Source organism: Amphiura filiformis, chromosome 14, assembly GCF_039555335.1.
Source record: "Amphiura filiformis chromosome 14, Afil_fr2py, whole genome shotgun sequence".
Lineage (NCBI taxonomy): Eukaryota > Metazoa > Echinodermata > Ophiuroidea > Amphilepidida > Amphiuridae > Amphiura > Amphiura filiformis.
In genome coordinates, this window is record NC_092641.1 from 38,003,402 (window position 1) to 38,030,496 (window position 27,095).

General features: G+C 37.0%; 1 protein-coding gene across 1 annotated transcript in view; it reads left to right on the forward strand.

Moving 5' to 3' along the window:
• The first annotated feature begins 2,303 nt into the window (after window positions 1-2,303).
• Window positions 2,304-27,095, forward strand: part of LOC140170050 (uncharacterized) — a 38,353-nt gene continuing 13,561 nt past the window's right edge. The window contains exon 1 of the mRNA XM_072193369.1: window positions 2,304-2,621. The gene's annotated coding sequence lies outside the window, so the exon portion shown is untranslated. The remainder of the gene's footprint in view (window positions 2,622-27,095) is intronic.

Sequence of the window (27,095 nt, forward strand, 5' to 3'; positions counted from 1 at the left end):
GTGGTGAGTGAGTGGTGAATAAGTGAGTGGTGAGTGAATGAGTGAGTGATGGTGGAGCCTGGTGAGTGAGTGATGGTGGAGTGGATGAGTGAGTGAGTGGGTGATGGTGGAGTGATTAGGTGAGTGAGTGAATGGTGAGTGAGTGAGTGAGTGAGTGAGTGAATGGTGGGGGGGGGGTGTGAGTGAGCGAGTGAGTGAGTGAATGAATGGTGAGTGAGTGAGTGGGGGGGTGAGTGAGTGAGTGAATGGTGAGTGTGAGTGAGTGAGTGAGTGAACGGTGAGTGAGTGAGTGAGTGAGTTAATGGTGAGTGAGTGAGTGAGTGGTGAGTGAGTGAGTGAGTGGTGTGTGAGGGTGAGTGAGTGAGTGATGAGTGAGTGAGTGGTGAGTGAGTGTGAGTGAGTGGTGGAGTGAGTGAGTGAGTGAGTGAATGAGTGAGTGGTAGAGTGAGTGAGTGGGGAGTGAGTGAGTCAGGGGAGTGAGCGAGTGGGGGAGTGAGTGAGTAGTGAGTGAGTGGGGGAGTGAGTGAGTGAGTGGAAGTGAGCGAGTGAGTGAGTGAGAGTGAGGGAGGGAGGGAGGGATGAGTGAGTGATGAGGGGGTAACTGAGTGATGAGGGGGTAACTGAGTGATGAGGGGGTAACTGAGTGATGAGTGAGTGATGAGGGGGTAACTGAGTGATGAGTGAGTGATGTTTAGAGGGGGTGAGTAAGAGGTGCGTGAGTGAGTAATGAGAGAGGTGAGTAAGAGGTGAGTAAGTGAGAGGGGTGAGTAAGAGGCATGAGTGAGTGATGAGAGGGGTAAGTGATGGATGAGTGAGTTTTGCAATATGTTTGCTTGTTTGACAGATGTGATTTTATAATTGTACATTAATTAATTAATTGAATTATTCAATTATTCAATACTTGCTTGATGGCTCGCTTGCTTCCTTGATTCATATAGTTCGAGATGTGATAGGTGATTGAACAAAAATATAATAGTTCAAATAAATAAACACATAAATAAATAAATAAATAAATAAATAAATAAATAAATAAATAAATAAATACACGCACAAACAAATAAATAGATACATAAGTACCATAAGTATAGGCATAGGCCCTATAAATAAAATAAATAAATAAATAAATAAATAAATACACGCACAAACAAATAAATAGATACATAAGTACCATAAGTATAGGTATAGGCCCTATAAATTAAATAAATAAATAAATAAATAAATTTAATAAATAAATAAATAAATTAATTAATTAATTAATTAATTAATTTATAAACATTTAATAATTAATTGATAGATTAGATAAGTACCATAAGTATAAATAAATAAATAAATAAATTAATTAATTAATTAATTAATTTATAAACATTTAATAATTAATTGATAGATTAGATAAGTACCATAAGTATAAATAAATAAATAAATAAATAAATTAATTAATTAATAAATAGATTAATTAACCAATTAATTAATTATTAATTAATTGATAAATTAATAAACATTTAATAAATTGATAGATACATAAGTACCATGTGTATAGGCATATATAGGCCCTATAAATTAAATAAATAAATAAATAGATAAATAAATAAATTGATAGATACATAAGTACCATGTGTATAGGCATATATAGGCCCTATAAATTAAATAAATAAATAAATAGATAAATAAATAAATAAATAAATAAATAAATTAATTAATTAATTAACATTTATTAATTAATTGATAGATGCAAAATAAACAAATAAATAAATAAATAAATAAATAAATAAATAAATAAATAAATAAAAACATAAATAAATAAATAAATACACGTACAAACAAATAAATAGCCTGTGATACATACATGTAAGTACCATAAAGTATAGGCATAGGCCCTATAAATTAAATAAATAAATACATTAATTAATTAATTAATTAATTAATTGATTAATTAACATTTAATAATTAATTGATAGATACATAATAAATAAATTAATTAATAAATAATTAATAAACATTTAATAATTAATTGATAAATACATACTAAATAAATAAATAAATAAATAAATAAATAAATAAATAAATAAATAAATAAATAAATAAATAAATAAATAAATAAATGTATAAATGTAGGTCTAGGCCCTATAATTAATAAATATAAAAGAGTTTACTCCCGCAGACCATCATTTCACGAGATCGTAGATTTACATGCAATGCAAAATACACCACCGAGCACCACACTATACTCGAAAACCTGTTATGTACGTCATCGAATTAATTATTCATGAAGTCGGTCCGGCGGTTGGAAATCAGCGATTACCTTTCTTTTCGTTCTCGTCAAGCAAGAGACCCTGAACTTGAGTTGAATAACTATTTATTGAGTATTGTTTATATTTAATTGGCAGTTCCACATTGTTTAAACCCCTGCAGATTCCCATGGATTCCAGCTTTATATCATGTATGTTGTGCCGTGCCGTGATGTTCCTGGGGTGAAACGTTGTCGTTAAGCTTAAAATATCACAACACATACAACGCAAAAGTCATGCAAGCTTCGATTCTGTATCGAGTATCGAATTGTTCCGAATTCTATTTTATTCTATTAATTTAGACAAGAAGTGGAAACCAAACCTGAAACTTGAAAGGTACGTAAATATATTTTACTCCAATGTACCATGATTCATTTAAAGGGGCATTTCGTGATCCACAGCCTCATCCCCCCACTTTAAAAAGTTGAGATTTTTACACGACTGAATACCTCTGGCTACATAATGTTTATGTACCAAATATATCTTGCAGATTAATTCGTTTAGCAAAAATATCGCCAAATTTGAATTTCGTTCTGGTCAGTGTTCGATTTAGAGGGGTTTTACATGCACAAATGCGTAACTCTTTGGCTCTGTGCATGTAGAATTTTGCCTGTGCATGCAAAATTTTGTGTTATTCAGCCCATTTTGAGGAAAAAATCAGAGTTGTGCATGTAAATTTTATTTTCTAAATCGAACCCTGGTTCTGGTGCACCAGAACGAAATTACAACACATTGTCTACTATGGAGCAGTGTAATACACATAATCATGCATAACTCGCATAACGCATAAAATCGGAATCAACTGAAATTTTGGAAATAAGCTTTTTTCGTGGATATCTACTGAAAAATGTCATAAAAAGAGGATGCTAGGATCACGAAATCCTCCTTTAACTTTAAGTTTAGGGCATTAGGCCCTTGATTATTAGTTTCCTGTTAAAAGATTTTGAAAAAGGGACAAGGTGACTTTTAATTATTAATTATCTTTTATTTTCTTTATTTAGTTTGAACTATTACACAAAACTATTTAGAGTGGGCATTTAATTTATTTCACAACAATATTTGATTTTATAAATAAGTGAAGGTGGAGTTGTACTCTTTGTTCATTCATCATTATTGTTGATAAATTATTAAAGTCAGAAAATGGCAAGTAGAAGAAGTTGAAAGTTATTTTTTAAAAAGGAGAAAATTAGAAATAAAAATAAAGTAATTACGGTAATTATTTTGAGATTTTCAATTTTGGACGCGGGCGGTAAACAGGAAACTAATAATCAAGTGCGATTAAAGGGCCTTATACATGTATTTAGCTAGCACAATAAAGTTAAGTATAAACAGTGATTAGGAAGATTTTCAGTCATTTTGTCAGTAAAGCCATACTTTGGAGGCCGGTCGACTGCATATATCCGTCAGCACACACTTTTCAATATGGAATAAATGCTAACCTCATTGTCCAAGCAGCAAAGTTCATTTCCCATTGAAAAAGCGTGTATTGACGGATCATATGTACATGTATGCAGTTGACCGTTCTGTTTGTTCTGTATTGCACAAGGCGATATAAAGTGGTTGAAGACGGCATTTATATTCGTACTATGTGCATATATGTGCCAAGTAAAATATATAACATGAATATCCTCCCGACTTTCTCAAAAATTGGTGAGGGAGGCCCATATTTAAGGGGCTGTGCAATAATTATGAGCCCTGGGGAGGCTAAAATGGGGGGGGGGGGCAAGAAATTTTGAATTCCTTTACTTTAGGATTTTTTAATTTTACATGTAATAGCTGCCTTCTGCACTGGTTAGGGTTAGGGTTATAACACTGCTGTACTTCCACAAGGCAGCTATGACATGTAAGAATAAAAACCACAAAAGTAAAGAAACGCCAGGAATTTTTTACAAACTGAAAGGGGGGGAAAGCAATTTTGGCAAGCCAATTTGCTTTGTCAACACATGAAAATGGGGAGGCCTGTAATGTTTGTTATTTCCTCAAAGCTCAACTCCAAGCTTGAAATTGTTTGCAATGTGTATGTTTATAAATGGCCAAGAACTTCTTCAAACAGGTCTTTTTCATCATTACAATTTTAGAAACAAAGGGATCAAATAAGAATAATAACAAAAATATTTGAAATCGCCCAAAACCAGTGATGGAGGGGACGATATAGGCCTACATGTACATGAATTATTTATTTTACTTGGCCTTATTATTGCATTGGTGATGCTATCTAGGCCTCTGGATATTTGAATTGAATGAACAAAGCTTTCAACAGCACTGTATTCAATCCAATCGCGATCATGTATTGATTTCAAAGTTCAAACAACAAAAACGCACCTTGCTTGGATTCAACACTGAAAATAACAAGTTAGTTGGGCATGGTTGGATCTCGGGGTTGAAATTCACTTCCATGTTACGCACGCACGCACAGGCACACATGCTGGCGTACAAGCCGTACATCTCACAGCACGCGAGTAAAATATTGTCATGCTACATGTACAGTATGTAAGGTTGTGTTCATTCCTACAGCTAGAAATATGCCAATTACATATGTACCGTATTCATTCCAATAAGCGCCCGTGCCTTAATAAGCGCCCACCCAGGAAATTTCCAATTTGCTAAAGGGTACCATCAATGTTGAAGTGACAAATAGAGCGTCGATCACGGTGAAATGGCTGGAGGACTGCAAGTCCTGTGTAAACTTGCAATACATTTTCTGCATCAGAAAAGCTACTAGAACGTCTCAGGACTCTTTTAAAACATACAAAAATTTGTCTCTATTCAACACCCCTTACGAAAAAATTAGGTAAGCTAGGTAAAAAATAAGCGCCCACCCAAAATGACTTTGTTAAGCGCCCTGGGCTCTTATTGGAATGAATACGGTACCTGTATATCCAAGTCAGTTAGGTCACACGATTGTCAGTAGCACAGGACCGAACCTGGGCTGGGATGATCGTAAAATTTAGGATATTTCACATCAAAATTATTTTGTTTGAAAAGCGTTCACATAAAAATAAATGAGGATATTAAAGTATGAGCAATTTTTGCCTTCATTCTCAATTTTCTGGTGTCCAAATTTCAAATTTTTGAATTTCCCTATGCTGGGATTAGTAGTTGAACATGGTTACAACTTTTAAAGGAGGCTCTCTATTTTTATTGTGGACATGCCTACCTGTATACATGTATAATAGGAGATTTACATTGAATAAACGGGTAAGCCAATGCCACACCCAATTGAATAGAGAATTCCTGATTTACAGAGGTCAGGAACTTCTTTAACACATCAATAGAGGTAGTCATTGTGACGTCAAAGCCGACATCTTGTGGGTAGAGAGTGCCTTGTTGCTAAGAGCACAGCGTTGACGTGTGACTGAAGAGGTGCGTCACACGCTGCGACTTCCGCGTAATCGGGGGCCGGCGTAGTACCTACAAGATGGCGGATCACACAGAAAAGGCGCGAGCTGAGATATTTGGATTGAAAAATGCATCATTTTTCACCCAAAATGCCAATTTATCAAAACAGATATAAGTATGAACTTCATATTTACTGTGGAGAATACATGTCACATGTGTTTGTTCAATATTTGTTAACAAAAAAATGTCTTTATATCTTGATGTAATATTTTGGGTGAAATGCATAATTATTTTGATGATTTTGTTCTGTTTGGAGTTGGACCCAAAAAGTTAATTTTACATGGAAAAAAATGGAAATTTTAAAAACATCTAAAATGTTTGACATTCATGCTGATTTTTTTCTTTTTAAGTTTATGTCATGCAAATTTACTAATTGTGTAACACTCTGACATTCTATATTCTTTGTATTTTTTTGTTGACAACATCTATAATGGTTCTCTCAAAAATGGACAAAATTTAAATGACTTTAATGGTTCATTTTATTTTTTGAGTCCAGCATACATGTTTTTGTAACACTCCTGACATTTTGCTATATAGTACCATACATAGCCTCAAATAAATAATTTGCAAATCACATTTTCTAGTACATGTAGATCTTTGTAATTTTTGTTTACGTTATCTATGGCCATAGATCTCAAAAAGGGACAAAAATTGAGTTTTATTGTTGAGCCTAGATTACATTATATTAATTGCCAGCAGTGCTAGATTTTGTAATCGTGAAAATTCAGACCTTGCCGTTTGAGAGGAGCAATCGCTTTTTTCACTTGCCATAGACACTAAATATCGCTTGCTACTATATGCAGTGCTAACCACCACCATCACCCAAAATTGAATCCAATTTACAATGTTTCAAGTTTGAGTGCTCACTTTCAATGTATTCATTCGATTTAACGTACCATAATAAATTATAGCCTTACTCCCTGAAAACGTAAGAGAGGGTGTCAAATAGTGTGTACGTGGTTCATATTGGTATGAATTGATGATCTTTCAGACCTAGAGAGTGACTCGACCACTACATACAACTAGAGAGTAATTTGACCACTCGCCTAGCATCATGCTAGCAAGTGATTGACCACGCCTTTAAAATCTAGACGGCAAGGCCTGGAAATCATGTTTTTATGTACCATGCATGCATACATGTATTTCTTGAATATGAAGGTCTTCAGTCATGAATGCAGCAGTTTGGCTTCACGAATATATTGTTTAGGGTTAAAAGAACACCAACAGACTGGTAATTTCTTTAGGATCTACCTAGCTGTAACACAGCTAGGTCTTGAAATACAACTGTTTCTTTCTGTAGTCGTAAAACAGCTAGGTCTTGAATTTCAATTGTTTCTTTCTTCTTATACATCCGTGACATTAAACACCCTAGCCACTAAGCCACAGGACTCACTGTAAATCGCTGTGTGAAAGTAAATAAATGGGTGTATTGTCCAGAAAGAACAAAATAATTGTGAAAAACTTGATTTTTTTGGCAAATGGGGTTTTAAATTTGTGTACATGGTGTCTCAGAATATGCTACATGGTATCATGCAGAAAATACCGGGTGAAATGTTTGTGTATTATCAAACAATGATTGACTGTATAGGATTGGTGTCACTTTTTTGAATTAATGAGTTTTTAAAATATTAAACTTGGGACAGTAAATAACATGTAGCATGGTTTCTATATATTTTTTACCCAGCGAAAAATATCATGAACAAAACAATAGCACTTGGTGTTTTGTGTAAATATAGTCTCGGGGACCATATGTTTAGTTGTCTTCAGTTGTTTATTTTTAAATGTGCTTGGCACATCTACCAGGTGACTCTACCCCTTTGTATAATGTTCCTCACATTTTGGCCACAGTAACTTCAATACAAAAAACAATGAAAACAAAAACACCAAAAAACAAATACAACAACAATAAAAAAAACACCAAACAACAACAACTAGTGGCAAATGGTGGTCATAGACCACAAACCTAGCTGGGGCATGTTGGTGTTGTGGAGGTATCTGACCCCTACAAAATGTTCCAAAAATGCTCCCCTGGTCATGGGGTTTGTTTTCACCGAGTTTGAGTCCCGTACTCCTAACAGATGTCCAAAAAATTCAATTCTAAGATTTGACCCCAGTTGACCTTTGACCTGACCTATGCATGATGTTCCATAATGTTCCCCTGGTCTTGAGGTTTGTTGTCACCATGTTTGAGCCCCGTACCTCTTACAGATATCCAGAAAATGAAATTCTACGATTTGACCCCAGATGACCTTTGACACCCTTGCACAGTGTTCCAAAATGTTCCCCAGGTCAGTAAGTTTGTTGTTGTGGAGTTTGAGCCCGTACCCTAACAGATGTCCAGAAAATGCATTTAGAAAATTTGACCTCTACATGACCTTTGACCTGACCCCTGCAAAATGTTCCCCTGGTCATGAGATTTGTTGTCACTGAGTTTGAGCCCCATACCCCTTGCAGATATCCAGAAAATGAAGTTATAAAGATTTGACCCCGGATAACCTTTGACCTGACCCCTGCAAAGTGTTCCAACATGTTCCCCTGATCATTAAGTTTGTTGTCACCAAGTTTGAGCCCTGTACCCCTTACAGATGTCCAGGAAATGCGTTTCTAAAATTTGACCTCTGCATGACCTTTGACCTGACCCCGCAAAATGTTCCCCTGGTCATGAGATTTATTGTATCGAGTTTGAGCCCCATACTCCTTACAGATGTCCAGATAATGCAATTGTAAGATTTTACCCCTTAATGACCTTTGACCCCAATTCTGTGTGCAAGGTATGGGCACTGGGTAAAGCCGATGCACATGTGTAAGTGACGTCATTGTGCTATGTAATATGTGGCAGAAGAAGCATTTTGAAGATATTTGGTTATATACCGAAAATGCCCTTTAATGACCTTTGATCCCAATTCTGTTTGCACTATATGGGCACTGGATATAGGCGATACATATGTGCAAGTTACGTAATTGTAGGGTGTAACATGTAGGAGGAGAAGCATTTTGAAGTTTGTTGCCAGAAGAAGAAGAAGAGTCCAGAAAATGCATTTAGAAAATTTGACCTCTACATGACCTTTGACCTGACCCCTGCAAAATGTTCCCCTGGTCATGAGATTTGTTGTCACTGAGTTTGAGCCCCATACCCCTTGCAGATATCCAGAAAATGAAGTTATAAAGATTTCACCCCAGATAACCTCTGACCTGCCCCCTGCAAAGTGTTCCAACATGTCCCCTGATCATTAAGTTTGTTGTCACCAAGTTTGAGCCCGTACCCCTTACAGATGTCCAGGAAATGCGTTTCTAAAATTTGACCTCTGTATGACCTTTGACCTGACCCCATAAAATGTTCCCCTGGTCATGAGATTTATTGTATCGAGTTTGAGCCCCATACTCCTTACAGATGTCCAGATAATGCAATTGTAAGATTTTACCCCTTAATGACCTTTGACCCCAATTCTGTGTGCAAGGTATGGGCACTGGGTAAAGCCGATCCACATGTGTAAGTGACGTCATTGTGCTATGTAATATGTGGCAGAAGAAGCATTTTGAAGATATTTGGTTATATACCGAAAATGCCCCTTTAATGACCTTTGATCCCAATTCTGTTTGCACCATATGGGCACTGGATATAGGCTATGTGCAAGTTACGGAATCGTAGGGTGTAACATGTAGGAGGAGAAGCATTTTGAAGTTTGTTGCCAGAAGAAGAAGAAGAAGAACTAGTGGCAAATGGTGGTCTTAGACCACAAACCTAGCTGGGGCGTGTTGGTGTTGTGGAGGCATCTGAACCCTGCAAAATGTTCAAAAAATGTTCCCCTGGTCATGAGGTTTGTTGTCACCGAGCCCCGTACTCCATACAGATGTCCAGAAAATGCAGTTTTAAGATTTGACCCCAGATGACCTTTGCCCTGAACCCTGCAAAATGTTCCCCTGATCATCAAGTTTGTTGTCACCGACTTTGAGCCCCGTACACCTTATACAGATGTCCAGAAAATACATTTCTAAGATTTTACCCCAGATAACCTTTGACCTGACCCCTGCAAAGTATTCCAAAATGTTCCCCAGATCATTAAGTTTGTTGTCACCAAGTTTGAGCCCCATACCCCTTACAGATGTCCAGGAAATGCATTTCTAAAATTTGACCTCTGCATGACCTTTGACCTGACCCCTGCAAAATGTTCCCCTGGTCATGCAATTTGTTGTCACCGAGTTTAAGCCCCATACCCCTTACAGATGTCCAGATAATGTAATTGTAAGATTTTACCCCCTTAATGACCTTTGACCCCAATTCTGTATGCAAGTTATAGGCGTGTGGTACAGCCGATGCCTATATGCAAATGACATCATTGTACTATATAATATGTGGCAGGAGAATCATTTTGAAGATATTTGGTTAAATACCGGAAATGCCCCTTTAATGACCTTTGACCCCAATTCTGTTTAGACCCTATGGGAACTGGATATAGGCGATACATATGTGCAAGTTATGTAACTGTAGGGTGTAACATGTAGGAGGAGAAGCATTTTGAAGTTTATTGCCAGAAAGAAGAAAGAAGAAGAAAGAACGGATACCAAAACAGTACCTAGCTCGGGGGTTGTAAACCCCCCAGCTAGGTAATGAAATCAGGACAGACTATGTATACATGTATACAATAATATTTACTTAATGTAAAAGGAGACAAGGGTCTTGAAAGCAGCTCAATTTGGTAGGGAGTAATTTAACCTGTTACATCATACTTTGTGTGAGTTGATTCATTATTGTGAAATCTAATCCAAAGCTAAAGTTGGGACTAGTCCGAGGTTGCTCAGACTTATTAGAACTCCACAATCATTGGGCCGTCATCAGTGATGCCAACGCCGCGCCTTGGGCGCACAATTGGGCTACTTGACGATCACTTGCCGCTACTCAAAAAAGCATGCCGCTACTTGCCTAAAATTGGGCTACTTTTGCCAGTCTCAGGCCGCGGCAGTAATTTGATGTATTTTTCTTTCAATTTAGCCGATTTTCGGCGATTAATAAAGGTTTTGAGTCTCTGAAACTCCAAATTGCAGTCACAATGGGTTTTGTGACCATTTATTGATCGGTCGGTGACTTCCCAGTAAGTACCGGAAGTTCTGAAGTCAAGTGCTTTTCCGCCCAATTGGGTGTTTTGCGTTCTAAATTCGGGTAAATCCGCCCAAATATCCGGTATTAGGCGCTATTTTTGGAAGGTTAAAAATTGGGCTACTTGAGAATCCTTTACCGCGGCCTGGCGAGTCAATGCGCCGCGCCTTGGCGCTGAAAAGTTTTGGCAACACTGGCCGTCATTAGAAGTTGTATACGGAGTGACTAAGGCTACAGGAACGGAGCTTAGCGGGGCCTGGGACCATTGTTTTGCTGTTTCTATATTTTGACAGAGATGATGATGAGTCCTTGACACCAGCTGGATGGAGGAAGAGCCAAGAAATACATTCTCAATGTACATGTATATGAGGATGCTATATAACAATTGTGCCAAATGTGGGTTTCCTACAATCGACAGGTATCCCTTCCTATTAACCTGTAAAACAAAATAATTTTGAAATCGTTACTTTCCAAACATGGAAATACATTTTTGTAGAAACCTTGTACCGAAGAATGGCATATGTACAGCTGTATACCCTCAATTTTTGATTTCTTCTGGTTTCAGATTAACACCATGATGGCAAGACAGAGGCATTGGAATGTACTATTACCTGTAAAATGCAAGTACTGTCAACGATGGTTTGGAAATACCTCTCGTTATTTTTCTCACAAACACAGCCATGAATGGAACATTAAACCTTATTGGTATAGAAATAAACATGATAAATGTGAACTGTTCACCCATTTGTGCAAACAGTACAACTGTACAAGACCATTGCATCGACGGTTTGACAAGAAACTACATGTACATGAAGTGACACATACAGGAGAAAAACCTCACAAATGCAGCTACTGCAGCAAATCATTCAATAGAGTGGCATACAGGAAACAACACGAAATGATACACACAGGAGGACAAACTCACAAGTGTAGTTACTGCAGCAAATCGTTCAGAAGGTTGAAGCGACAAGAAAAGACATGAAATGATACACACTGACGAAAAACCTCGCCAATGTAGCTACTGCAACAAATCATTCAGAAAGTTGAATGACAAGAAAAAGCATGAAATGACACATATAGGAGAAAAACCTCACAAATGTAGCTACTGCAACAAATCGTTCAGATGTCAAGCTGATAAGAAAAGACATGAAATGACACACACAGGAGAAAAACCTCACCAATGTAGATACTGCAAGAAATCATTCATCCGGTTGTATGGTAAGAAACAACATGAAAAGATACACAGACGTCACACAGGAGAAGAATCTCACAAGTGTACATGTAGCTACTGCAACAAATCATTCAAAAGTGAAACTGATAAGAAAAAGCATGAAATGACACACACAGGAGAAAAACCTCACCAATGTAGATACTGCAACAAGTCATTCACAGGGTTGAGTTATAAGAATCAACATGAAAATATGCACAAAGGAGAAAACATGCACAAGTGTAGTTACTGCAACAAACCATTCACACAATTGTGTCATAAGAAACAACATGAAATGATTCACACAGGAGAAAAACCTCATAGGTGTAGTTTCTGCAGCATATCATTCAGAAAATTGAATGACAAGAAACAGCATGAAATGATACACACAGGAGACAAACCTTACCAATGTAGCTACTGCAGCAAATCATTCAATAGTCAAAGTCACAAGAAAAGACATGAAATAACACACACAGGAGAAAAACCTCACCAATGTAGATACTGCAATAAATCATTTGCACGGTTGTATTATAAGAAACTGCATGAAATAACACACAAAGAAGAAAACATGCACAAGTGCAGCTACTGCAACAAACCATTCACACAATTGTGTCATAAGAAAGAACATGAAATGATTCACACAGGAGAAAAACCTCACAAGTGTAGCTACTGCAACAAATCATTCAAAAGTCAGACTGACAAGAAAAGGCATGAACTGGCTCACAGTGGAGAAAAGCCACACAAGTGTAGGTTCTGCAACAAAACATTCACTCGAACGACAAGCAAGAAAGCGGCATGAAATGATACACGAGGAGAACAACCTCGCAAATGTAGCTATGGCAACAAAACTTTCACCGGGTTGACCAGTACATGCAGGCATGAAAGGATTGACACAGGAGAAAAACCTCAGAAGTGTAGTTACTGCAGCAAATCGTTCAGAAGGTTGAATGACAAGAAAAGGCATGAAATGATACACACAGGAGAAAAACCTCACCAATGCAGTTACTGCAATAAATCATTCTCACGGTTGTATCATAAAAAACAGCATGAAGCTACACACACAGGAGAAGAACTTCACAAATATAGCTACTGTTATAAAACTTTCATGTTACTTAGTAGTAAATCCCAGCATGAAATAATACATCACAAGACTCACAAATGTCTTCACTGTCAGTGGAATTGGTTAAAAGCTGTAAAATGCAAATATTGTCACCAATGGTTTGGAAGTACCTCTCGCTATCTTTGTCACAAACGTCGCCATGAACTGAACATTAAACCGTACTGGTATAGAAACAAATTATTCAATCATTTGTGCAAAAAGAAAGTGATCGAAGTGACAGAAAAAGGAGAAAAAAGACTTGTGTGCAACTACATGTACTGCAATAAATCATTCAATCAACAGAGTGAAAGGAAACTTCATGAACTGATACATTCAGACGGAAAACTTCACAAATGTAGCTACTGCAATATAACGTTTAAGTGGTTGAATAGTAAATACCGGCATGAACTAATTCCCCATCCTCACAAATGTTGTTACTGTGACCAAACTTTTGTACAACCAGTTCGGAAAAAATTGCATGAGCTTACACACACAAAAGAAAAACATCGTAAGTGTAGATACTGCAGCAAAGTTCTCAGTACATCGAGAAATAAGGAACGACATGAAATGATGCACATGTGTAGCTACTGCAATAAAACTTTCAGGGGGCTTAGTAGTAAATCACAGCATGAAATAGCACATCATCAGCCTCACAAGTGTTGTTACTGTGACAAAACTTTTAAGCAATTAAATCAAAGGAAATTACATGAACTTACACATACAAGAGACACACTTCACCAGTGTAACAAACTATTCACTTGCATGAGTGCCAAGACACAACATGATAGGAGACATGTCACAAAAGAACTTCACAACTGTAGCTACTGCAGCGAATTATTCACTGACATGAGTGCTAAGACACAACATGAAAGAAGACACATGGCTAAAGAAGTTCATAAGTGTAACTACTGCAGCGAATTTTTCACTGACATGAGTGCCAAGACACGACATGAAATGAAACATGTCACAAAAGAACACAGGTACCCGTACAGCCAGAAATCATTTATTGACCCGACTCACCCGAGTGCCAAGATACATGAAACTAAACACGTCACAAAGGAACCACAGAAATGTAGCTACTGCCAGAGAACATTTAATAATCTGTGCTCCAAGATATTGCATGAAGTGCTACACACACAAGGAAAACTTGAAAAGTGTAGGTATTGCAGCAAAGCATTCCTCCAATCGGAATTGAAATCACATGAAATGGAACATGTTTATGTAGGAGAGACACCATGTACACAACTATTTCAATCAATCCTTCATGTAATCCAATCAAAAGAAAAGTCTTGAAAAATAACAAACACTGGTGATGATGAATAAACAAGTCAAGTCTTACCATTTGATACATCTTTCTTAGTTCATGTTTACTTTTTTACTTAATCGCACAAGTTGGGTCACTTTCTGCCATGTGTGCACATATCAAGTTTGTACCGTGTGTATTGCACTTTAAATGCTTATCGGCAAAGATTTCAGAACAAAAGGAAAGGTTTCATGCTTTTCTTTCACTTAAATGACATTAGTAAATAAAAAGTATGCAATCTATTCCATTCAATACTCATTGGAATGTGCATCTAATTTTGCACATTGTGCAGCCAAGTTCACTGTAGCCTTGAATTCAGAGCATATTTGAAAATACAAATTGAAAATAAATTAGAAAAATGTTCAATCGAATTTGCGAAGCCGAAGTGCAGAATCAAATCCTAAAGTTCTAGAATATCTAAAAATTGGTTCAAATATAAAAATGCTATTTACATGTATCATGTTAAAGCATGAGATGCGTCAATATTGTCCCATAGTTAAAACAAACTTAGTGTAGTTTTAAAATCATATAGAATATATGAAACTTTTCCGTAAGTTAATATTGCTTACAAGAATATGGGTCTTTCTAAAGCTGATGCTGTACTCGGATACACTTACATATACCTATGACTTCGTATTTTTAATTGTATGCATCTATGTACCATATAATAAAAACTGAGTGAACACAGTCAAAATAATATGGAGAAATTCACCTGCGTATAGCTAAGCATATATTTGTAGTCGACTTGTAACCACCTTCACATCACAGCCTGTTTAATTATTAAACACTATCCATGTACTACTGTAAGTTATTGTTATTTGAAGAGTCATTTTCTCAAAAGCTCCTCCCTCATTGTTATTGTTATTTGAAGAGACATGTTAGGTCTTAACACCCCACGCATTTCGGATGTATATCGTCAAGCTCATTGTGCCTCATACAGTAAACAAGATGCAAAGCTGATCAAATAACAAACCTGGCTCTGGACCTTAAGCTCCAACGTGAATCTTCCTGGGTTCGTAAAATTTCCATCACTAAAGAATGCAAAAACATCCATTCCCTGGCTATAAGAAACCTCGAAAGTACCATATGGGGTAAAATCAAACCTCAGGTTAAACAAAATCTGAAAGTTGAAACTGATAACCATTGGAAATCTGTTGTTGAGCCCCTCTTAAGCCAGGGGGATATCACTAAGCTGTTGGAAAAATGTGAAACCGATTTAACCTGGAAATCTTTGATATGAAGAGCTTTGTTGCAAAACCCCTTACATCCACTTTTGACTTTTGAGAAAAACAGCTTTTTTAATTGTGCAAGTATTACTCATTACTGGTTCGATTTGATTCAATTTGGGTTTGGATAAAGTGTTGATGAATAGAAACTAAAAGAATGGGTTTGGTACAATTTTGAAGCCTTCCTATTTATTTTATTATATCTTTTATATCGCGCCTTTTGTGGATGTAAAAGCTTTTGCAACAAAACAAATTTACCCCTTTTCTAGAAACCACCTTTGCAATCAAATTTGAGCCCATTTGTACTACTTTATGTAACTTGACTAATGCTTTCAAAATCAAAAAGAAAAATTGGAATATCTCATTTACTTTTTAATTATGAATTTTTAATTAAATTAGGAAAATGGCATTTTTGAGTATTTCGAAGCTACACCTTTTGTTAATTAAAATGATTTTTTCAAAAATAGTGACCCAAAAACAATTAAAATGATTTTTTCAAAAATAGTGACCCAAAAACAGTTCCTTTGGTTTTAATAGGTAAAAAGAACATTCCATGCTACTAGTATACTTCAAAAAAACAAAACAATTCTATATTCATTTTATGTTCAGACGGAAATTCCCTAAGATTTCCCAAACGGGAAATATACCATATCTCCGTAAGGGAAAGTGGTATGAAGGTCAAACTACCACCAAAATGTGTATTTTTACCCACATGTCAATAACTCAATTTCAGCCAAAAGTGGATGTAAGGGGTCAATAACTCAATTTCAGCCAAAAGTGGATGTAAGGGGTTTTGAAACAAAGCTCTTCATATATTCTTTACCCAAAGGTGTGTTAAAGTTTGCTATTAACGCCTCCATAGATACCCTACCTTCCTTTATGAATTTAAAACGCTGGGGCAAACGACTTTTTGACACTTGTCCTCTCTGTAAAGGTAAAGGTACCTTGCTGCACATACTCAATTGCCAAAATATGCTTGACCGGTACTTATGGAGACATAATAATGTTATTCGTATATTTCTATCCACATTCAAGCTGAATCAAACGTTTAAGTGTGGCAATCTACAAGTCTATGCCGTCATTGAAAATAATACCATCGGTGGCGGTACAATACCGCCCAACATAATTGCCACATCCCAAAAACCCGACATTGTTTTATTTTGGCCAACAGACAAGCGAGTCATTCTGTTTGAATTGTCGGTGCCATTTGAGCCGAACACTGTTAAAGCCAACTCTATCAAACATGATCGGTACGCTTCCCTTGTTTCCGACATTACCGACGCCGGGTATGATTGCTCGTTAATTACCATCGAAGTCGGCTCTGGAGGCTTGATTTTTCCCACAATACACTGCCCTGAATTTAGGTAGTCCTGTCTTAAGGGCTGGGGTATGAACGTTTGGACAGTATTTATTGTGGGACATTAGAACACATCAGACATATCGAATTGCATTCTGAATACGAAGAATTTTCTTCTGATATCAAATAATTTTGATTTTTTGAAATTGCAATGTAATACACATTTTATGGCAAATCATTAAAAATTGATATTTTGATATTTAACAGTACTTGAAGTAAACTTTATAAATCTGATGATTTATACTTAAAGTGTATGTAGGTGGGATGAAAAGCCGACGATCGATTGAAAATTCTGACCTTTCGTATTGAAGATATGGATTTTGTTTCCCAAAACACACACACAAAAAAAAAGGTCTTTTGGGAAAAAATCCATATCTTCAATATAAAAGGTCAAAATTTTCAATTGTACGTTGGCTTTTCCTCCCAGCTACATACACTTTAAGAATATATCATTAATGTGAAAGAGTGAAAAATCACTCAAAAAGAGTGAAATCTCACTATTTCAAAGAGCCATCTGAGTGACAACTCTTTTAGAGTGAAGCTCACTCTCAAGAAAGAGTGAAAAAATTCACTCCGGAAAAGAGTGAATCAGAAAAGAGCATTTATTTATTTATTTATTCATTTAGGCCTATTTTATATACAAGAATATCACAGCAGTTCATAACAGCTACTATGTGCTTTAAATTGTTGTGAGGCTAGGCCCCAGGTTAGGGTAGGGCCCGGTCTAGGAATATTGAACTGGTCTAAAGCTTAAGCACATACACAATGTGTCGAACTTCAGTGTGGGATGAATGATGAAAACTATGGATTTAGTGAAGCTAATAGTCAAACTGTTCAATGGTGAGTACACTTAGGTGTAGGACATAACACTTGGCAAATACCATGTTTACGGTCACAGTCTGGAGAAGCGTGATGCGGCGTAACCTACATAAGCTTACATATGCGTACATGTAAACCGGCACTGGGCCGGTAACAAACTGCTCACATATGACTTAAGCTTACTGCCGCCGTTGTCTCCAGACCAAGTGTATACTTGCTACGAGTTAAGACCTACACATAAATGTAATCACTATTGAGTATGCTGTCTATTTCTTCATCAATTCCGCTTTCTTTTCGCCATTCATTCACACACTGTTCGCCATTTTGTTACACAAGTCCAACAAACATCGGCCGATTTTCGGCGCTTCTGATTGGCTGACAGTTCACTCCAAGAAAGAGTGAGATTTTGCGCCACTTTTGAGCGAGTGAGGCTCACTCGAAATCGCGAGTGAAATTATGCGTACTGTTTTCACTCTTTTAGAGCTAAAACCCACTCTTTTAGAGCTAACTTAAATTCACTCTGAAATTCAGAGTGGTTTTTCACTCTTTTACATTTAGAGAGTAGATTTATAAAATTTATTTCGAGGACTGTTATATCAAAATTTGAAAATATCAAATTTTAATAATTTGTCATAAAATTTGTATTATATCGTGAATTTCAAAAAATGAAAATTATTTGATATCAGAAAGACATGCTTCGTATTCAGAATGCAATTCGACACGTGTGAGGTGCTCTCATGTCCCACAAAAATACTGCCGAAACGCATATAAACGCTCATTCTAGATCCCTTAAAAACAATGCTTTTGAAGGAAGTTTGTTTTAAGTTGATCGCTTTTACTGACAACAAAAATGGGCTTATTTAGATAATGTTGACATATTTCAAGTGGGTCCATCTGTTCTTTAGCTCTTTTTGAGTCTTCTTTCATGGAGAGTCTGAAAAATGATCCCCATAAATATGACTATATTGTGTAATCATTATAGGGACACGACATAACAAATACGTGCTAACAACCTTATCGACTAGATAGCTATTGTCTGTCCAATTAACTTAGACACCCAGTTTTTATTACTTATTTGAAAAAATATCCACTTACAAAGAAAGTCATGAAAGAAAAGTGTTAACATTCGCCGAGACCTAACGGGATTTTTGTGTTTCCAAAGCATTGAGTGAGAGTTTACCAGAAATTCTATTGAAATTGGAAGGTTTTTCTCAACACTTTAAAAAATAATCCGTAGAAGTTGGGTACCATTATTTTGGAAGGTTTCATTATACAGATTTGTAGGTATGGTGATTTTGGATAGTGAATGGATGAATAGTAAATCAATTATACTCCTCACCAAAAACATTTTATAAAAATGAAAAATGTAATTTAGTTCATAAAATGCAGACAGTGTTTCTGATTGGCATATTTATTTTTAGTGTATTAACTCAGTGATCCCAGCTGTCCCTCAACCAATTACAACAATTCGGCGCGGTATTTGAATCATCTTCTGTGCATGCTTTTGGCTTGGCCCAATTCTAAGAAAATACAAATTGTATGCCCTATGAATGTTCTGATGTTACTGGTGAGGAGTATAATTCACAATACACTCCAGATGCATCTTGCCCTATCATTTGTTATAATGCACCAACTGTGACATCTTTTGAGTTATAGAGGTTGTGCATGAAATTATTGATTGGCTCCAAACAAAGGATTTGAACCGGTGTCCTTCACGAAATCATGGCACAGTATAGTCCATTCAATCAAATATTGTCATCAACCTATTTGATCGTAGTGTATTTGTTATGCGTGTGAGACGACCTCTCATGTAGATTGCAAACATGCTTTTGTTGAATGCATTTGAGTAGACCGCCATTATTGTGAATTAGTAAAAGGATTAAAGAAAAAAGGGTGGAATCAATGATCAATATGCATGATTACAATATTCAAACACCCCTTACTGTAAATAGATTATCCCATCAAAAGTTTCAAGTCATTAGGAATATTCGGCTGGACCCAGATATCTTGCTGTAAATCAGTCAAAATTGAATAAAAGTAGACAAGGAAGAATATTTTTTCATCGCTTTACTAATAATTTCTGTTAGGTCTAACCGTGTTTAGCAACTTTTCTTTCATGACTTTTTGCCAAAGTGAAAACTTTTCGAAATATATCCTAAAAACCGGGTGTCTAAGTTATTTGGACAGACAATAGTATACATGTAGATATATGCAACTTTCTATCATAGCAAATACATTTTCGTCGTGTAATTTTTAAGCAATTAGTGTTTTAGTTCATTTAGTCATGTACACTGGACCAATTTTGGTAGAATGTAACGAACTAGTCCAAAAAATCGCTTAATACACTCATAATTTAAAAAAAATAGAACTATACATATATAAATATATAGGCCTATAGCTCTGTTTGCAACGTTTATCCCTGATCTGTTAGGTGTAACGAAATTAAGTAGGTTCTTGAAAGAAGTACTACTCTGATTCTGCTGCAAGGCCTTAATTCTGAATTCTATATAGCTCTGTTTGCAACGTTTATCGCTGATCTGTTAGGTGTAACGAAATTAAGTAGCTTCTTCAAAGTAGTACTACTCTGATTCTACTGTAAGGCCTTAATTCCAGAATTGGAAAGTTTCCAGAGAAGGAAACTCTGCCGAACTGGTAAATAAAGTTCCGGCATTTCCACATAAGTGGAGACTTATTAGAATGCACCAACAATAATGATTGATATACTTGTTGTATATGTATAGGTTTTGATTTGTTTCTGGAAACAATTATAGAGAATATACATATGCATTGAATATCCATTTCAATTCAGCAATATGGACATGGTATGCATGAACTCAAACTTCCAATTTCTTCTGGTTTCAGATCAACAAATGAACACCATGATGGCGACGAGACTGCATTGGAGACATTGGAATCGGCTATTACCTGTAAAGTGCAAGTACTGTCCACGATGGTTTGAGAGTACCCCTCGCTATCTATCTCATAAACGTAGCCATGAACTGAGATTTAAACCATGCTGGTATACAAGTAGAGACAAATACAAATTATTCAGTCATTTGCATAAAAAGAAAGTGTATGACGCGACTCAAAAAGAAGGGCAAAGACCTATGTGTAGCTACTGTAACAGATCATTCCGTGTCAATCGATGGTATGAGAAGAAAATGCATGAAATGACACATACAGGAGAAAAGCCCTACAAATGTAGCTACTGCAACAAACCTTTTATTTCATCAAGTAGTAAAAAATATCATGAAATGACACACACAGGAGAAAAACCTTACAAGTGTAGCTACTGCAATATGTTATTCAGAAAGATGAGTGCCAGAAAACAGCATGAAATGACACATACAGGAGAGAAAAACCACAAATGCGACTACTGTGACAAAACATTCATTCGTGCAACTGGGAAGAAACAGCATGAAATGACACACACAGGGAATAAGCCACACAAATGTAGCTACTGCGACAAATCATTCATTCGAGTGTCTCATATGAAACAGCATGAAATGATACATACTGGAGAAAAAACTCACAAATGTAGCTACTGTGACAAATCATTCGTTCGAATGTCTCACAAGAAACAACATGAAATGGCACATACAGGAGAAAAGCCTCACAGCTGTAGCTACTGCAACAAATCATTCATTCGAGTGTCTCATGTGAAGCAACATGAAATGATACATACAGGAGAGAAACCTCACAAATGTAGCTTCTGCAACCAAACCTTCAGTACTTTACGTACTAATAAACTACATGAAATGATACACACAGGCGAAAAACCTCACAGATGTAGCTACTGCAATAAATCATTCAGAAAAATGAGTGACAAGAATTTGCATGAAATGAGACACACAGGGGAAAAACCTCACAAGTGCAGATACTGCAACAAATCATTCATTCAAGTGACCCACAAAAAACATCATGAAATGACACACACTGGGGATAAACCTCACAAGTGTAATTTCTGTGACAAATCATTTATTGAACCGATGCAAAAAAAAATTGCATGAAATGACGCATACAGGAGAAAAACCTCACATATGTCGCTACTGCAATAAATCATTCAGAAAGATGTATGACAGGAAACTACATGAAATGACACATACAGGAGAAAAACCTCACAAATGTAGCTATTGCAACAAATCATTCATTCGAGTATATCTCAAGAAAAAACATGAAATGATGCATACTGGAGGAAAAAAACCCGATTTAACTGCAACCAAACTCACTCAATCAAGTGATAAATAATGTAGGGTATTTAAATAAAATTATGAGTGAACGGTGATAAAGTACTTTAGCGTAGTACTTGATGATTTCAAAAGGGTGTATTTGAAAATATTTGATGTAACATATCTAGCTACGTTATTTAATCTATTGCCATTCTATTTCCAGTAATGTTTAAGTTCTAACGAATGTTTGCAGGGGTGGAATTTCGTAAAGTGCCACAGGAGTCCAAGTGGATTCTCGCAAGAGAGTTTTGCGAGAGTCCATGGATTCCGTAAATGGATTCTCGTTGTACAATCTTGCGGGAGTCCAAAAGGTATTATATGTAGGCCTATATATACGTAAAATGCATTCAAACAAACAAACTAACAAATAAACTAACAAAGTTAAGTTTGTAATATATATGTGTCATCATACTCTCACTTCCATATATGTCATTGCATCTTTGGCGACTTTTCCTTTATATTTTGCAGGCTTTGAGTTTTAAGGCGTGTTGAACTTAAACGGTAGTTCGCTGATCCGATCATTTCCAGCGAGAGTCCACATGGACTCTCGCAATAGGATTTTACGGGAGTCTCTGTGAGAGTCGACTCTCAGACTCCCGCGAAATTCCACCCCTGGTTTGATGCATGTATGTACATGATCCACCAGTGGAGCTTCTGCGACCCCTACGCAGAACTTCCGATAGTGGATTATCTGCGCACGGTGGACGCAAGGAATCCACAGTCGGATTTTCTGCGCACGTGCACTGAAAATCCCCTCCGTATATAGTTCTGCGCACGGTCGCAGTGAATCCACGGACGGATTTTCGGCGCACGTTTTAATCATCTCATGAATTCATGTTTAAAAAAATAACTTAAAAAGTAAGAAATATTATATATATTTTTAGAGTCAGAACGGTGGAGTTTTTCTGCGCACGGTCGCAGGGAATCCACGGACGGACTTTCGGCGCACGTTTTTAATCATCTCATGATTGTTATGATTTAATATTATTAAATGGTATAAAGTAAGAAATATTATTTTAGGGCCTATATGTTTAGAGTCAGTTCTGCGCATCAAGTTTCATGTTTAAAAAACATGTTTAAAAAAATAACTTAGAAAGTAAGAAATATTATATATAGTCAGAACGGTGGAGTTTTTCTGCGCACGGTCGCAGGGAATCCACAGTCGGACTTTCGGCGCACGTGCGCAGAAACTCCCCTCCGTATATAGCTCCGGTGGATTAATTCTGCGCACGGTCGCAGGGAATCCACGGACGGACTTTCGGCGCACGTTTTAATCATGAATTGTTATGATTTAATATTATTAAATGGTAGAAAGTAAGAAATATCATTTTAGTGCCTATATGTTTAGATTCAGTTCTGCGCATCAAGTCACGGTCAAGTTTCATGTTTACAAAACATAACTTAGAAAGTAAGAAATGTAATATATATTTTTAAAGTCAGAACGGTGCAGTAATTCTGCGCACGGTCGCAGTGAATCCACGGACGGATTTTCGGCGCACGTTTTAATCATCTCATGAATTCATGTTTAAAAAATCACTTAGAAAGTAAGAAATATTATATATATTTTTAGAGTCAGAACGGTGGAGTTTTTTCTGCGCGCGCGATGCGCAGGGAATCCACAGTCGGACTTTCGGTGCACGGCGCCGAAAATCCGTCCGTGGATTCCCTGCGACCGTGCGCAGAATTACTCCACCGGAACTATATACGGAGGGGATTTTCAGTGCACGCGCGCAGAAAATCCGACTGTGAATTCCTTGCGCCCACGTGCGAAGATAATCCACTATCAGAAGTTCTGCGAGGGGTCGTAGAAGCTCCACTGGTGGATAGCTTACATAACTCTTTGATGACGTAAAATCGATAATATATTTCTACCAGATATTATAGACACATCCAACAAGCCAAGTCATGGTCAGGATTTGGTCGGCCATTATTGGTTCCCCACATGCACCAAACAGGTGTTGTGAGTGCCCAATTGGGTGGATTAAACCCGCTAAAAATTCGATGTTAGATTCTTTTGTGTTGTAAACTGTTATCATTCTTTTGTCTACGTGTAACACGTGTGATAGAATGCAGTTTAAAATACCCTTCAAGGCCGCATCATTTCACATTTTAGGTGAGATAGCTGGGTCCCCGCCGCGGCTATGGCTGCCATTGAGGTGTAGAAATGCGTGAAATTGGATTCGTCTATAGACGAATCCATCGAGCCAAGTGATGATCAGAATTCAGTCAGCCATTACTGGGACCCGTCTGCACTAAACTGGTGTTACTGCACAATGGGTGGATTAAATCCGCTTTAAAAACGATGTTGAATTGTAGTACACTTTCATCTGTCTTTTGTCTACGTGTAACACCAGTGATGGAATGCAGTTTAATATCCACGCCAAGGCCACATCATTTCACATTTTAGGTAGGATAGACCTAAGGGGGGGGGGGTCCCAGCTATGGCTGCCATTGAGGTGTAGGAATGTGTGAAAATGGATTAGTCTATACGTAACATAAATTATTATCAATTTTATGTAATTTATGTCGTAACATAAATTGTTATCGATTTTATGTCATCAAACATTCGTTAGAACTTTTTGGAAATAGAATGGGATTTGATTAAATAACGTAGATATGTTACATCAAATATTATACGTCTAATACTCGGAGTCTGCACAATGTCTTACCACCTCGGTAGTGTGGACGTATACATGTAGAGGCCCGGTATAGAGGTTGTACATGAAATTATTGTTTGGCTCTAATTACAAAGGATTTGAACCGGTGTCCTTCACCGTAATCATGGCGCAGTGCAGTCCATTCAATCAAATGTTGTCATCATTTGTTATGTATATGAGACGAACTGTCGCGGTAGATTGCAGTTTTTGTGTTTTATTTGCTTACGTACATGCACAACCTCTATAGGCCTATATTTCCGATGCGGGTGTACTCAAGTTTAGTTTGGGTTGGGCTGTGCCACTGAGAATTGAGTGGAAGAAGGGCCCAACTCCATCAAAACTGTTTTCGAGATATTAAGAAAAAATTAATATTTGGAAAAGTTTTATAGGCAGAATGTTTTTATCTTCAGGGGACCTTTAATACATGAACATACAATACTACATACATTCGAAATTATAAAAGATGTTTCCATGGCAACAGTACAGGTCTTAATTAGCTACTTGCGGTTCGCCATTATGCACTATGTATGGGAGAGCCTCGAACTGGCAGCATACATGAAAGGAAGAATTATGTAACCTTACACAGAACGTTATGACTAGTTCAATTCCCATTCATGTATGCTGCCAGTTCGAGGCTCTCCCGCACATAGTGCATAATGGCGGAACTGCAAGTAGCTTAATACGAGCTGGAGTTGGGCCCTTCTTCCACTAATATACTGCAAGTACCAGTTCCGTAAGCAGATGTGTTATAAATAGCTACGGAAATTTGGTAATTATCCATTAATTACACAAATAGAAGCATGTAATATGCCCGGGGGGGGGGGTCACCCGCATACCAAAGTGGTACGCATGCTCGTTGATTTTTGGCCTTGTGGCGACGTCGACGTTTTTAGAAAAGGGTGCTTTTCAGGTAAAGTTTCGACGTTTAGGGTATACTTTTTCATTTTCAGTGGGTTTGTTTAAGAATTTACGCCATTTAGGGGTCCATTTTAGTTTCTTACACGGAATTACGCCATATTTTAGGGGTAAGATTTACAGAGCCGTACGCCAATAAGGGGTAAAAAATTTCCACACTGATTACGCCATTTAGGGTCCATTTTTGAGGTGCTGGGACGAGCATGCATACCACTTTGGTATGCGAGTGATCCCCCCGGGGTAATATGTTAGCAAGAAAGTTTTGTACTGAAAAGCAGATTTCATGGATGAGCAAAATTCCTCTTTAACCCAATATATGTGGAAGAAGGGCCCAACTCCATGGAGTTGGGCCTTCCATGAAAACCATGATTAAGTGTATGTGGAAGACTATTTAGAGAGTGGATTTTGGCTCATCTTTCACACACAAGGAAGAACAATCTGCTGGCAATAAAATGTTGGGTGTAACTCATTTTTGTAAAAAGTTGGAGTTGGGCCCTTCTTCCACTCAGGTATTCAATTTGAAAGTTCATCAATATATCAATTTTGCAAAAAATTTGGACCCATTAATATACCAAAATGTCAACATTTTTGACCAAATTTAACACAAATTGTGGGTTTCACAACTTTTCACCCAATTTATCGTACTTATAGGGCAATTTCAAAAATTTGGCTACAGTGGGGCTATTTTCCGGGAAAAAATTAGGACATTTTGAACAAAAGGACGGCCGTATATCCAAATGCAAAAAAAAAAAAAAAATTTGCCGTGTTCCAAACTTTACCGTGATTAACAATTCTTGCATGTGAATTCTTCTTTTTCAGAAGTTCAAATTAGCATCGAACCTTCAGCCAATGTTAATTCCTTGCCAGTGCTAGCCACGAAAGAAGGTCACAACTGTAGCCACCCCTCAATGGTCGCCATTTCAGTGATTGACGGTGAGTTTCAATGACGTAATGCCCATGTGGCACTGGTCATCTGATCATGTGCGTATTAATAAAAGCGCTATAAATATACTGAAGTGACCAGGAGCCAAATGTTATCCATGGCCGTGGTCATGAAACTTTGGAGCTGCTTCTGCGATAGGGTACAACTGTATTACTTCAACTCCTCAATATCACCATCATCTCTGATCGATTTGAGCGTATTGACTAATTAAAGGAGTATTTCGTGATCCTAGCATCCTCATTTTATGACATTCAGTAGATATCCACGAAAAAAGCTTATTCCCAAAATTTCAGTTGATTCCGATTTTGCGTTTGCGAGTTATGCATGATTAATTTCAGTGGCATAGATTTATTTGCATTTTGATATATGGTTAAATAATAGGTCAAACTATACATTTTCTGAATCCTTGGGTCAAACTACATTTTCTGAATCCTGGGGAATACATTGGAATGGCTGAGAACACAATTTGAGCAAGTTTGAAATTTTGACCCTATGCAAAGTTCGATGACCTTTTACCCCCCTTGGGGCCAGTTTATATTTTGGGGAACATCCTGATTATGT